The following is a 12,928-nucleotide window of genomic DNA, read 5'->3' as shown; positions in this document are numbered from 1 at the left end:
AGGACTGAGAAAGGGAAGCTTCTCAAGCATTTTTGGAGCCTAGAAGATCATGAGTGAATCTATGATGTCAGACACTATGCTACAAGGTTTGGAATTACACTGCTGGACTTTGGTTTTGCTTATGTTTATATATATATTATATATTACAATATATATTATAATAGGTATTTATTTTGGAGTAAGAAAGTGTATAAATTATTGTTGATTGTACAGCAGCCCACAGTCAGTGAGACTTTGGCTGTCTACAGAGAACTTAAATACAAGCAGTTGAAATGAAAAGATGGTGGGAGTTTTAACAGTTGGACTGTTCTTAAAATTGTGATATTAACCTAAGATTTGGGGTATGAACAATACAGAAGATTTTATTGTTTAGTAGGCATGGGTTTACATGTCAAAGTGACAAGGAGTCAGTTGTGCTGGTTAACTTTTGTCACGTTGACACAAACCAGCTTCACGTGGGAAGAGGGAGCCTCAGTTGAGGAATTGGCTCCATCAGATTGGCTTGTGGGCATGTCTGTGAAGGATTTTCTTAATTAATGATTGGGAGGCTCCAGCCCATTGTAGGTTGTGCCAAGTGTGTGTTCTATAAAAAGGCACTCTGAACAAGCCAAGAAAAACAAGCCAGTGAGCAGCATTCCTCTATGGTCTCGGCTCCACTTGTTGCTCCGGTTTCCCTTGATGCTGGATTATCATGTACAAACTTAAACAAACCCTTCCCTTCCCCAGTAGGTTTTACTTGGGGTTCTATCAGAGCAACAGAAAGTGAATCAGAATACTTTTCCAAATAGCTCATTAAGTCACAGCTTCCTGTGATACTAATCAGAAATGTGCAGACATTCCACAGCTTTGTGCACAAACCTTACGCCTCCTTCAGGAACCCATTTCAGGTCTTTGTAGTGCACTCCCGCAAATCTCCCGAGGCATGTTCTAGGTTAAGAATCTAAATTACTCTGCACTACTTTGTTTCAAATTAAATGAAATAGTGTGTCTAAAAATAGTGCCCTATCCATCGTAATCCCTTGTGTTCTTGACCAGTTCTCTGTGCCTTTAAAAAATATTTTCATTTCATGTGCTTTGGTGTTTTGCCTGCATGTATGCCTTTGTGTAAGTCTAGTTCCCTCAAACTGGACAGTTGTGAGCTGTTGTGTAGGTGCTGGGAATTGGTCCCTGGCCCAATGGAAGAGCAGTGCTCTTAACCACTGAGCCATCTCTCCAGCTCTCTCTTTGTGTGCTTTTTAAATTTGATTCTTATAACAAGAGTGGGAGGCAGTAATTATTAATATTTTATACTATAAATGAGAAAACTGCAGTTTGATCAGGTCCAGTATTCTCCTAAAGTGGCACAGTTGACAGATCACAGACATTAGATTCAAAGACATAACTGGTGGTTATCTTGTTGAGTGACCTCTCGCAGACTTCTGAGTACCCTGCTAAGGCCTTGTGAACTTTTAATAAAATGGTATCTCCGTCTTCTATTTCTAGATTTTGTGTAGGTCCATGCATGTGAGGCTGGGAATCCGTGTGCTGTGTTCCCTTAGCAAGTGCTTGTGAGAGATGTTTGGTCCTTACACAGAATCGGGCTTGCATGAGTTAAACGGCAATGTCCCGGAGTTTATCAACTGTCCCTGTTGTCAAGCAGACACTCCTGCCTCCTACCTGCTGAAGGTCATTACAATGTGTCCTTTGTCCACGTTCGCTATGCTTGTGCAGCAAGACTAGATAGATGGCAGAGTCCCTGAACCTCAGGGCTGTGCACTGTCACTGCTCTCTTGTGGCAGTCTTATTTAAGTGGATCTCTGTCACTTGTGTCTGTGTGCACCATGAGGAAATACCTTAATGTCTTCTTGTCAGACACTTGGGTCATCTAGATTTTCCGAGCCCTTCATTCCACTGATGTATGAAGCAAGCCCTCTCTCTGTGTTGCTGTCATCCCTTTGGAGTCTGTCACGCTGTTTACGCTCTCCAAGGTCAGTTTCTTCTGCGACGGCCTTGTAGACCTGTGATGGGACCTACAGAAAGTGTCCATAGGCTTCAGTCTCTCTGTTAGTGTATAGAAAGACAAATTAGGTGCACATGTTTCACTTAACTAAACTAACCCTGGTATTAAAAAAAAAAAAAGTTATTTTCTCTACTTGTTTCCATTTTCCTCCCAAAAGCTATTTTGGGAGTAAGTTCCCCGAATGCTTTTCTTGAGCGGCCAAGATGAGGCCCATGTTGTGTAATACACATGAAATGACAGCTAAGAAAAAGAGGAAACCAGCTAATTTTAGGAAATTTGCTGGTTTGGGATAGGTTTCTTTAAAAAGTCATAAAAATAGATAGTTTTTAAAAAGTACGCAGGGAAGGATAATTGAATAAAGTGGCATCAATACATATCAAAACTAATAACATATATTATGCAATATGTATTCTGAAAAGCAAGGAGTTCTCGTAATCATCCCAAGGCTATATGTATTTACTATGAGGGACCCTGGAAGGATAAGAAATTCCAGGGTAGGATTATTATAAAAGGCTTAGAAAATATTGGTAGTGGGTATGGTTATGGAGGGCAAAAAGGAGAATTTTAGAGATGTGGAGAGGCCTGATAAAAAGTGCTGTGGAACGCTGTAACCTCTGAGTGTCCTCAGAATATAGGTTTCACTCTAGTGTTCTGTAGGCTTCTCTGGCGATTCTGGGTAGCTTTCAAGGACCTTCTGTTGAGCCAGCAGGAGTGAAACACAGTGATATGTGTATACACTTCCCTGGGAGGGGAGATCTATCTATCTTAGTTTGTTTCTTATTGGTGTGATAAAACTCCATGGCCCCTGAGTTCAAGTCAGAGACAGTCCCTGTTCCTATTAGTAGGGAACCCACTTGGACACTGAGCTGCCATGGGCTACATCTGTGCAGGGCCCTGATAGGCTAGGGTCAGGTGGAAGGGTTGGAGGAGGTCCCCTGACCTCCCCTGTCAGTGGACTTGGGGAGGGGTGTGGGAGGAGAAGAGGGTGGGATTAGGAGCGGATGAAGGAGGGGCTACAGCTGGAATACAAAGTGAATAAACTGCAATTAATAAAAATTAATTAATTAATTAAAAAATTCCATGGCCCAAAGCAATTTGGGATGAAAGGGTTTATACCATCTACATCCCCCTCCCCCACCATGTCACAATCCTTCACTAGGGGATGTCACACAGGAGTCTGAGCAGGAGCCAGGAGGCAGGAAGTGAAGTGAGGCCATGATGGAGCATCGCTTCTGGACTTGCTCCCCAGGGCTTGCACAGCTTGCTGGTTTCACAAGCTGGGACTGCCTTCCAGGGTCTGGAGTGCTTTTCAGAGTGATATGGGCCATCCCTCATCAATCATCAGTCATCAGTCATCAATCATCAATCAAGAAAATGTCCCACAGACTTGCCCACAGGCCAGCCCAGTGAAGCATTTTCTCAACCGAGGTTACCTCTTCCTAGACAACTTTAGACTCTGTCAAACTGACAAAAGAATGAACCACCACAAGCCTCACTGTGCTCTCTGATTATCCAGGGATTGTTCTGTGACTCAAGAACATTCAGAATTATTTTTCTAAAATTTTATGGTTAGATACTAAAATCTACAGACCCAAAACAACTAAACAAGAAGGAAGACCCTAAGGAGGATGCTTAATTCTCATTCAGAATGGCAAACAGGATAGACACCAGAAGCAGTGGAAGAGCAGGAACAGGATGGGAGCCTACCATAGAGGTCCTCTGAAAGGCTCCCCCAACAGGGGATTGAAGCAGATGCTGAGACTCACAGCCAGACTTTGGGTAGAGTACAGATAGTCTTATGGAAAAAGGTAGGGATAGAAGGACCCAGAAGGGACAGGAGCTCCACAAGGAGACCAACAAAGCCACAAAATCTGAGCCCGGTGGGGGGAAGGGTTGTGGCTGCAGAGACTGATGCAGCAACCAATGACCCCATGAATGGAGAGGATCTAGAACCCCTGCTCAGATGTAACTGATAGGCAGCTCAGTCTCCACGTGGGTCACTGTATAAGGGGAGCAGGGGCTGCCTCTGACATGAACTTGATTGCCTGCTTTTTGATCACTTCTCCCTGGTGACGAGGTGTTCTCAGGCCAAAGAGGAAGAGGATCTAGCCAGTCCTGATAAGCTAGGGTCAGTTAGCTGGGGAGGAGGATTTCTCCTTTCAGTGGACTAGGGAAAAAAAGGGAGAGAGGGTGGGACTGGAGGACATGAGAGAGGGGACTGCAAGTGGGATATAAAATAAATAAATTATAAAAAATAAAAATAAAATAAAATAAAAACATTTCTGGTTAAGTTCACAAGTGTTTATTAACAGTTTTATTATTTATCAAAGTAAAGAATAAAATATTCTTATCCTGTATCTCTTTTACCCTTTTCTTATCCTCTGCTAGCATTGTTCAAAGGTTAATTTTTGCTTCTCTGTTCATCTTTTTCATAGCTGAAGTCTTTCAGGGCCACCCTTGAGGATTTTCTACTCTGTATCTTTAGCTTCTATTCATTTATGCAATCTGGATGCCATCAACATTTCACAGTAGACAAGAGCCAAAGTAAATGAGTTGGTGTACTCCTGGCCAATATCTTATCAATAGCTTTATCATTAATCTTCCAGGGATTTTCATGCAAACTTTAACCTGTCAATACCTTTCCACCCCATAAATGAGTTTTATCCATTTCCCTTTAGAATACTTTTTTTTTTTCATATCTCAATGCTTGCCCGTCTTTCCTAACAGACGTGTTAGGGTGCAGATTACTCTTAGGAGACAGGACAGCCTTTTCCTTCAACAGTTTTGTAGGTTACAAATCTAAAAGCTGCTCAACCCAAGCCCTCACCGAACAATGTGGGTCTTAGACCTTGAAAGCTGTCTATTATCAAGGACAACGAAGTCTCCATGGGCATGACAGTGAGGGCTGAAGCAGAGCATGGGACTGACAATAGCCTGAGCTCTACAGGCTTTTTGGATGAACCCCTTCATCATCACATCTGGCATGTTAGAGTTCCCAAGGTTCATGTAAACCCCATTGGTTCTGTGAGCACCAGCATCTCAGCAATTTGTAGTATTTAAGTAATTTGACAATGTAGTGTGCACATTTTTTTTTGTTTGTCTGTTGTTTTTGGTTTTTTTTTTGTTCTCTTCCTGACATGTGACCCTCTGTTAGATTCTTGGTTGTCTTGGGTGCAGTTAGATACTAACAACTCCTTTGATCAATATTGGAGGGTGACTGACAAGCAATCTCAAAACAGCTTCAAATCATCGGATAACCCTGAACCTAGCAAAAGAATCTTGGCACAAACTTTCGCCTTTCCCTTCCTTCATTATTTATTTTCTTTTTCCCATTGGCATTAGCATTGCTCAAACCTCTGCATATCATTGAGATGATTTCAGTAGCCTCTTACCTGGCTTCTTTCCCATAGCCTCTGCTCTTCTTCTTAATTTATATGTACACCACAAATTACCCGTGTTGGTTCATTTGCTATTGCTATAACAATGTGCCTGAGGGTTAATACTTTATAAAAAGGTTTGCTTGGCTTACAGTTATGGTAGATCCAGGTATAGAAAATCCAAATAACCTGGTATTCTAGTAAGGACTCCTTGGGTCTGTCATAACTTGGTGGAAAATGGAAAGGAAACTGTCCGTGTATATAAGGATCATATTCAGGGAGTGATATTCGTTTATAACAGCCTACTCTGTGTGTGTGCGCGCGCGTGTGCACACACACACACACACACACACACACACACGCCAGAAGGCAAGGTAATATTAAAGTTTGTTCCTCACACATCATTCTCCTTTCCAAATTTTATCTTATTTTATAGTTTTGAGATAGGATCTCTCACTCCCCCATACCTGCCAAGTAGGCCAAGCTGGCTGCTCAGTGAGCACAGCGATTATCCTGTCCCCATTTCCACAGTTCTAGGCTCATAAAAATACAACACTGCGCTCATCTTTTAAAAATAATTTGAGGCTCTTCCCCAGGTAAGACCATTTCTTCCATTCTCAGCATTCCCCAGTTGCTCATAGTTCATGGTTTAGAGTTGACGCCTTTTCACCCATTAGACTTATCATTGTTTGGTTCTTGTTTAAGCAGCCACGTCGGTGAGACTTTATGGGTATAGCCTCTCTGCCATTTTATAGCACCCACCTGCCTCAATTGGTTATCCAATTGGTTATCCAATAACAAGTGTTCTTCCCTGAGAGTATATGCAAACAGGAGAGATTACGGGGGCTGAGAAGGTCATATTTTATGTATTTGGGAACACATATACACATACATATGTAACAACAATTAAGGAAAAAGAGGCTATAAATTTGAGAGAACACAATGGGTTGTATGGGAAGGGTTGTATGTAGGAAAGATGAAGGGAGAATGATGTAATTATATTATAATTTGTATGTATATAATGTGGATCAAACTTTGGGCATTAAACTCAGGTCCCTGTTCTTGCAAAGCAGGGACTTTACTGACCTCAGTACATAGATGAATCTACTCTCTTGAGAACTAATGCTCGGTGAGACCAGCACTCATTCCTTGTCATAGTTCAACCAGTTTGCCCCAGGCATCACCTCTTAGTAGCTCTACTGTAGGGGAGACAGGGCTCTTGTGCTCACAGGTTACTACTATGAAAACAAGAATGTTACATCTGTGGTGTTGTCTCTTCAAAGGAAGAGGTATATAACATGTTTTCTGTCCAGAAGGCAGGGAGTGGAGCGGATGTGGTTGATAGCATGGTGACCTCTGAAAGACCTGTATGTCCAGGCCAGGCCTGGCTCCTCCAGACTCTTAGGCTTAACTCAGCCATCAACACCCACTCCAGACTGTTACCGTGAACAATGTTTCTCAGTCAATCTGTAGATCCAACTTTTATGGAAGAGGTCACATGTACTTTACAAAGAATTTCAATGTGATCATGTCCTAAGCTTTGTTGTACACATGGCATTGCCCTAAACTTTCCCCTCCAAATTGTGCTATGGCTTAAATATCCCAGAAATAAAGTATACAGTAGCAGACGCTTGAGGGCTGAGCCAACCACTGGCTACTGTATCATGTTGAAGAGGATGTCTTTGTTGCCTCATGTGGGTCACTCTGCTGGCCATAGTGTTTGCAGAGACTCCCACATTTTACCTTGTCAATATTGCCTCAAACAGAATTCATACTACAGCACAAACAAACTTTGGGATTAAATGCTAGATTCAAATTATAGTGTTTCTCATAAACCTACCTAGGTTTTTTCTTTCTTTACACAATGCCAGGGATGAACTTAGGTCCACTTGCATGAGAGACAAACACTCAACTGCTGGGATACGTCCTCACTTTTTAATTTTTTTTATTAATTACACTTTATTCACTTTGTATCCCCCCCTGTAGCTCCCTCCTCCCTCTCCTTCCAACCCCTCCCTTCCTCCCCCTTCTGCACACACTCCCCTCCCCAAGTCCACTGGTAGGAGAGGTCTTCTTTTCCTTCCTTCTGATCCCAGTCTATTAGGTCTCATCAGGAGTGGCTACATTGTCTTCCTCTGTGGCCTGGTAAGGATACTCCTCCCTCAGGGGTTGGTGATCAAAGAGCAGGCCAATCAGTTCCTGTCAGAGACAGTCCTTGTTCCCATTACTATGGAACCCACTTGGACACTGAACTGCTATGGGCTACATCTGTGCAGGGGTTCTAGGTTATCTCCACGCATGATACTTGGTTGGAGTATGAGTCTCAGGAAAGACCACTGTGCTAAGATTTTTTTTTTCTGTTGCTCTCCTTGTGGAGCTCCTGTCTTCTCCAGATCTTACTATTTCCCACTTCTTTCATAAGATTCCCTGCACTCTACCCAAAGGTTGGCCATAAATCTCAGCATCTACTTTGATAGTCTGCAGGGCAGAGCCTTTCAGAGGCGCCTTACTTTTTTTTTTTTTTTTTTTGTCATTTTGCTTTACCACTCAAGGACCTCATGTTAACAATACCACTGTAACTTTACAAGAAAAATGTGTCATTTTGATGCCTTCCTGTTCTTTCCTTGACATCGAATGAGGGTAAGATGTTAAGCTCTGCATACATCTGGTCAAATGGAAGAAGACAGTATTAGCATTCTTCTTTAAAAAAACTATTTGAGGTGTTTTTGTGTCTAACATAGTAATGGCCTTGTCCAGATTGAAATTTTTAAAGCTTCAATTGTGTTCGTGTTCTGCTTGGTGCTCCTAATAGACAGGATTCATCTTGAGGGGCTGGACAACGAGCAGTGCCTTAAACGAATACTTTAGTGGGTTTCTCAGTAGAACGGAAGACACGAGAGCCTTGTGTGAGTCTAAGAGCATTAAGCAATGAGGCATGTGAATTTGTGAGTGGGAGGAGCACAAGGCTGGGGATGCTCTGCCAAGCCTGTGACCTCAACAGGCTGTAATACCAATGGGCTCGGGGGCAGCACAGCCTCTAGGGAAAATGTTGTTGTAAATAAAGGTAGTTTGGGAAAGCACATTTTAATTTTGTGAATTATTAGCATCAGGGAATTTTTATGATTTCTTTCAAAGTGATGCTGACACCAGGAGCTTCTAGGCTTTGACAGTAAGTCAAATACAAGCAGAAAAGCTGAGGTCGCATAGCTACGGGGACCTCCTGTCCTGCTGTCTTTTTATCCTTATTTTAGTGTTGAGTTGAGCCCTGTACCCTAGAACATGTGAACATGACATTATTTGGAAAATGGACCTTTATCGATGTAATTGAGTTAAGGATCTTGAGCTCATGTCCTTCTGGATTAGAGTGTGTTCTAAATAAATGTGTTCTAAATAAATCCACTGCCAAGAGAAAAGAGGAGGCATAGGCACAGAAGAGAAGCCACATGCTGAGGAGGACAGCACCTGGAGAGATGCAGCTGTGGGCAAGTGACACCAGGAGCTTCTAGAGTCTGCAAGTCATGGGAGACTTCTCCCCAAAACCCTAGGAGGGAAGATGGCTCTGCCGACATCTAGATTTAGAAGCCTGTCCCTCAGATCGGAAGAGAAGCCATTTCTATTGAGACGCCTACTTGTGAGACTTTGCTATAGTAGACCCAGGACAGTCACCTGCGTCTCCCGCACACCTTCAAGCTGGTTCACCTTGGCCAGAGGCTGTTCCTACTGTAAATTCTCCAACATTATTTTGACACTGCCTTTTATTTTCTCTTAAAAGTTGCTTTAAATTTTCGGGATGTGGTCCTTTTTACTTTTGAAAATGGACTTCCACTTAGGGCTATATTTTTTTTAATAGGTTCTAGAAAAGAAGCATGTGCTTTGAGATATTCTTATCCTTCCAAGTCATAGGTAGATTATTAGAAAGTCTCTAGAACACTGATGCACATCTCTAATGAAAGGTCTAGATGTGGCTCATTCATCTGTGCATGGAATTTCAAGTCTTGTTTAAGGGTGACCAAGTATAATTCCATTTCACCACAGTCCCCAACTATACACCCATGATTCCCTATGAAAGAATGAATGCATTCCCTATGAATGAATGCATCGCCTATGAATGCATTTCCTATGAATGAATGAATACATGAATGCATTGCTCTGACTTGTTTCTTTACACAATAAAGTCAACATTGGTGACTACAATTATAATTGAACACAAAAGAGTACAAAGTTGCTCAGGAGTGTAAGAACAAAATGTCATGTATATATAGTTTTATTTCTTCTCAACTTTTCATCTCTACAAAAAAAAATCAGTGAAATCAGAAAGGCACTATCATCCTCCATCTTTCTTAAGGATGAAAAATCTCCTACAAACACATCAGCAGCCACAATTGTTCTAAGTCCCCTTTGTCAGTAGAAGTGAACTGCGGAACTGATCTCAAAAAATTTCAATGAGATTCCAAAAAAGGACCAGGAAGAAGAGTCTCTCAGCATGAAGCGGTGCTGAGTCTGTGTTCTGCAAGCTGTGAGCATCACAGACAGGTGCACGAAAACACTTGTAAGGTAGAATTTACTCCTCTTCCTCCGCTGCCTTGGTGACCTTCAGGGTTATTCCCATGCCTGTGCTTTGATCTTTTTTATGTTCTGGTAGGTTTGTTCCTCCTGGAGCTTGGAATTGTCACTGGCTGGGGTATGTGGAGGTGCATGATGGTGTAGACTAAGAACAGGCGAGGTTTGTTTGCTGATTGGTTAAAAAAAATAGCTCAGGTTTGGAGAGTAATGGTGGAAAATTAGGCTGGTTGTTTGGGGCTTCGCCTTGAAGGCTGTGCCTTCAAGTCTCCTAGACCTTTCTTAAATGTGTTCAATAAGCAAGACATCCCTTTTATCATGTTAGCATGTTGGATCTGGACTTCTCTTTCTCTGGACCTTCTCCTTAACAAGGGGCCATCTCTGGTAACACACACTCATGGCATTTTAGGAAGCTAGTGGCTACTCAGGAAAGGCAGAGTAGAGCTGACGGTTATTCAGTTAATTTCGCTGGTGGAGATAGGCACACAGGAAGCATTCTAGACCACATTTCCTGCTAACACCGTAGGTTGGTGGCGGTCTCCATTGGTGTGTTCTCACAGTAAGACCAGCTCTGCGGGTAAACAGTGGTAATTTAGTGCCCCGTGCCAAAGCATTTTTGTAAGTAGGCTGCCACTCTTCCATCATAGACATAAGGGGCCAAGGAACAGACTTACTAACTTCAGTGCTAAGGTGACTCTGACTGCCTGCAGGTCCCCTAGTCATGCACGGCATGGGTTTCCCCAAGGATAGCAGTGTTAGACCTCAGGTTCTGACTAGAATCAGATATGGCAATCAAAATTTCCCCAACAGCTCTCTGTTCCCTGCTTAGCAGCAACATCACTCTCTGGCAGCAAGAAGAACATGTTTGTGATATTATACCGAATGGTCTGTTAGCCTGTCGTGCTTTCATAGGCCTGGAATGTTTGCCTTTTATCACTGCTTGATCTCATAGAGGTTAAGGTCTGAAAAAAAAAATACCAAGTAATATATTCGTTCCTCTGCCTAAGTCACTATTTAGATGCCTCCTTAGAGGCCTGTAATCAATTAGATTAAATACTTTTATTGTCTAGTGGAAACTTCCTGTGTTTTCCTCAAGGCCTAGACCAGATCTTGTTGCCTTGAGTGTAGCCTTGGTGTCTTCCTAAATGACTGGCAGAATTAAATCATCAACAAGGCACCTTGTCAGTTTGTTAGGGAGCCTGGCCTATTTTTTTTTATCATTTCCATGATTTTTACCAAAATTCAATTTGTTAAAATCAGATGTGAGAAAAAAAATCAGATGTGAGAAAAATAAAATTTATTTAAATACATTTATCAAAATGTATTTAAACACTTAGGTACAACGTTACTTTCGTTTCATAAACTCCAATGCAGAGAGGGCCCTACTGTGACTTGCAGGTGATGGAGGGATGTCCCTGATTGTTCTGGCTGCAGTCTGTGGCTGCTGGTGAAACATTCCCCTTTACGTTCTGTTTACCAGGTCAGGAAAGGGTTAACCTGAGTATACATCAAGGGCTTTGTTGTTTTGTTACATCTAGTGAAAATATAGCTTTAAAACAATATTTTATTTATCCTTAGACAATTTCACACGTTGAAACAATGTATTTTGATCAGATCCACCAACTCCCCATCCCAACTCCACCCAAAGACCCCAACACATTCTCCTCCTGCCTTCACGCCCTCTGCATAAAAACTAGAACCCATAGAGTCTAATTAATGCTTCCCCTGACATCCTTTTGATGAATTGTTGCATTAATCAATGTGACTGCCTTTATCCTTTCTCACTTGTTTTGGTGTGAAGACAAATTTGTCAAATATTAGAGCAGCGACTTCTGACTGTTTCCAAGATCCATTGGAGCATCTCTCCCCACCTGTCCACCCTAAGGCAGTATCTGTCCTCTGTGTTAGGCACATTTCTTGCAGACAGCAAATAGATGGTTCTTGCTTTTTTATTTAAACTGCTTGTCTGTGTCTTGTGATTGGGAAGTGAAGACTGTCAATATCCAGAGTTACTACTGAAAGATTTGTTTTGATTCCTGTCATTTTTAGTGTGTGGCATCTCCCTGCTGCCCACCTCCACCCTCCTGTGCTTCATTCTCTCCTGCAGCCCCTGGATTATTTGTTTTTCTGTTCAGTCCACTGGATTTTTTTCTCAAGTATTTTCTGTAGAGGTGGCTTGGTGCTCATAAATTCCTTTAGCCTGTTTTTATTTTTCCTTCAGTCATCACAGACAGCTTTGCTGGGTCTAGTAGTTTGGGATGACAATTGTTATCTTCTAGAATTTGAAATAAATACATCTATCCAGTCCTTCCTGGATTTTGAAGTTTCTGTTTGAGAACCTGCTGTTATTTTGCTGGATCTCTCTATATGTGCTTCTCTCTCGCCATTTTCAATGCACCTTCTTTGTTCTGTATGGTTAGTGCTTTGATTATAATTAAACACTATATTAAATTAAAACATAATGTAATAAATTATAATTAAATTATACAATTAAAGTTATAATTATATAATTAAATAGAATATAATCCTGGGCAGATTGATTTGGGAGGGAAGTGGTTTGGGAGTGAAAGGGGCTGTGGTTCTCAGCTTTTCTGCCTTTTTCCCTGAAGAGCTCTCCCCTGGTTTAACAAGTCCATTACCAACCTCATCTCTTGCTGTAGGCGAGCTTCATGTGCATTGTTCTGCTGTTTGCTGTCATCAGGCATGGTAGCATCAGGTGATGCTTCTGGCCTACTCTCTTACCCAGAAGTCCCAGAGCACCCTACAGTCCTCAGTCTCCCTAATTAGACTTTAAACCTGCTCAACAAGATGGTAATCATACCAGGTCCTGGAGACCTCACCAACCACCCATGGCTGGAGAGGTCATGGATTTGGGAGGAAGACCTACAACCAGCACTTTATGAAATCAGAATAATACCTAACTGCATTTTATACATTTGCCGTATATCCACAGGGAAGTGTAGTCTTCACCCTAATGGATGGAGAGCATCAC

Source organism: Meriones unguiculatus, chromosome 2 (assembly GCF_030254825.1).
Source record: "Meriones unguiculatus strain TT.TT164.6M chromosome 2, Bangor_MerUng_6.1, whole genome shotgun sequence".
Taxonomy (NCBI): domain Eukaryota; kingdom Metazoa; phylum Chordata; class Mammalia; order Rodentia; family Muridae; genus Meriones; species Meriones unguiculatus.
This window is presented reverse-complemented; position numbering follows the sequence as displayed.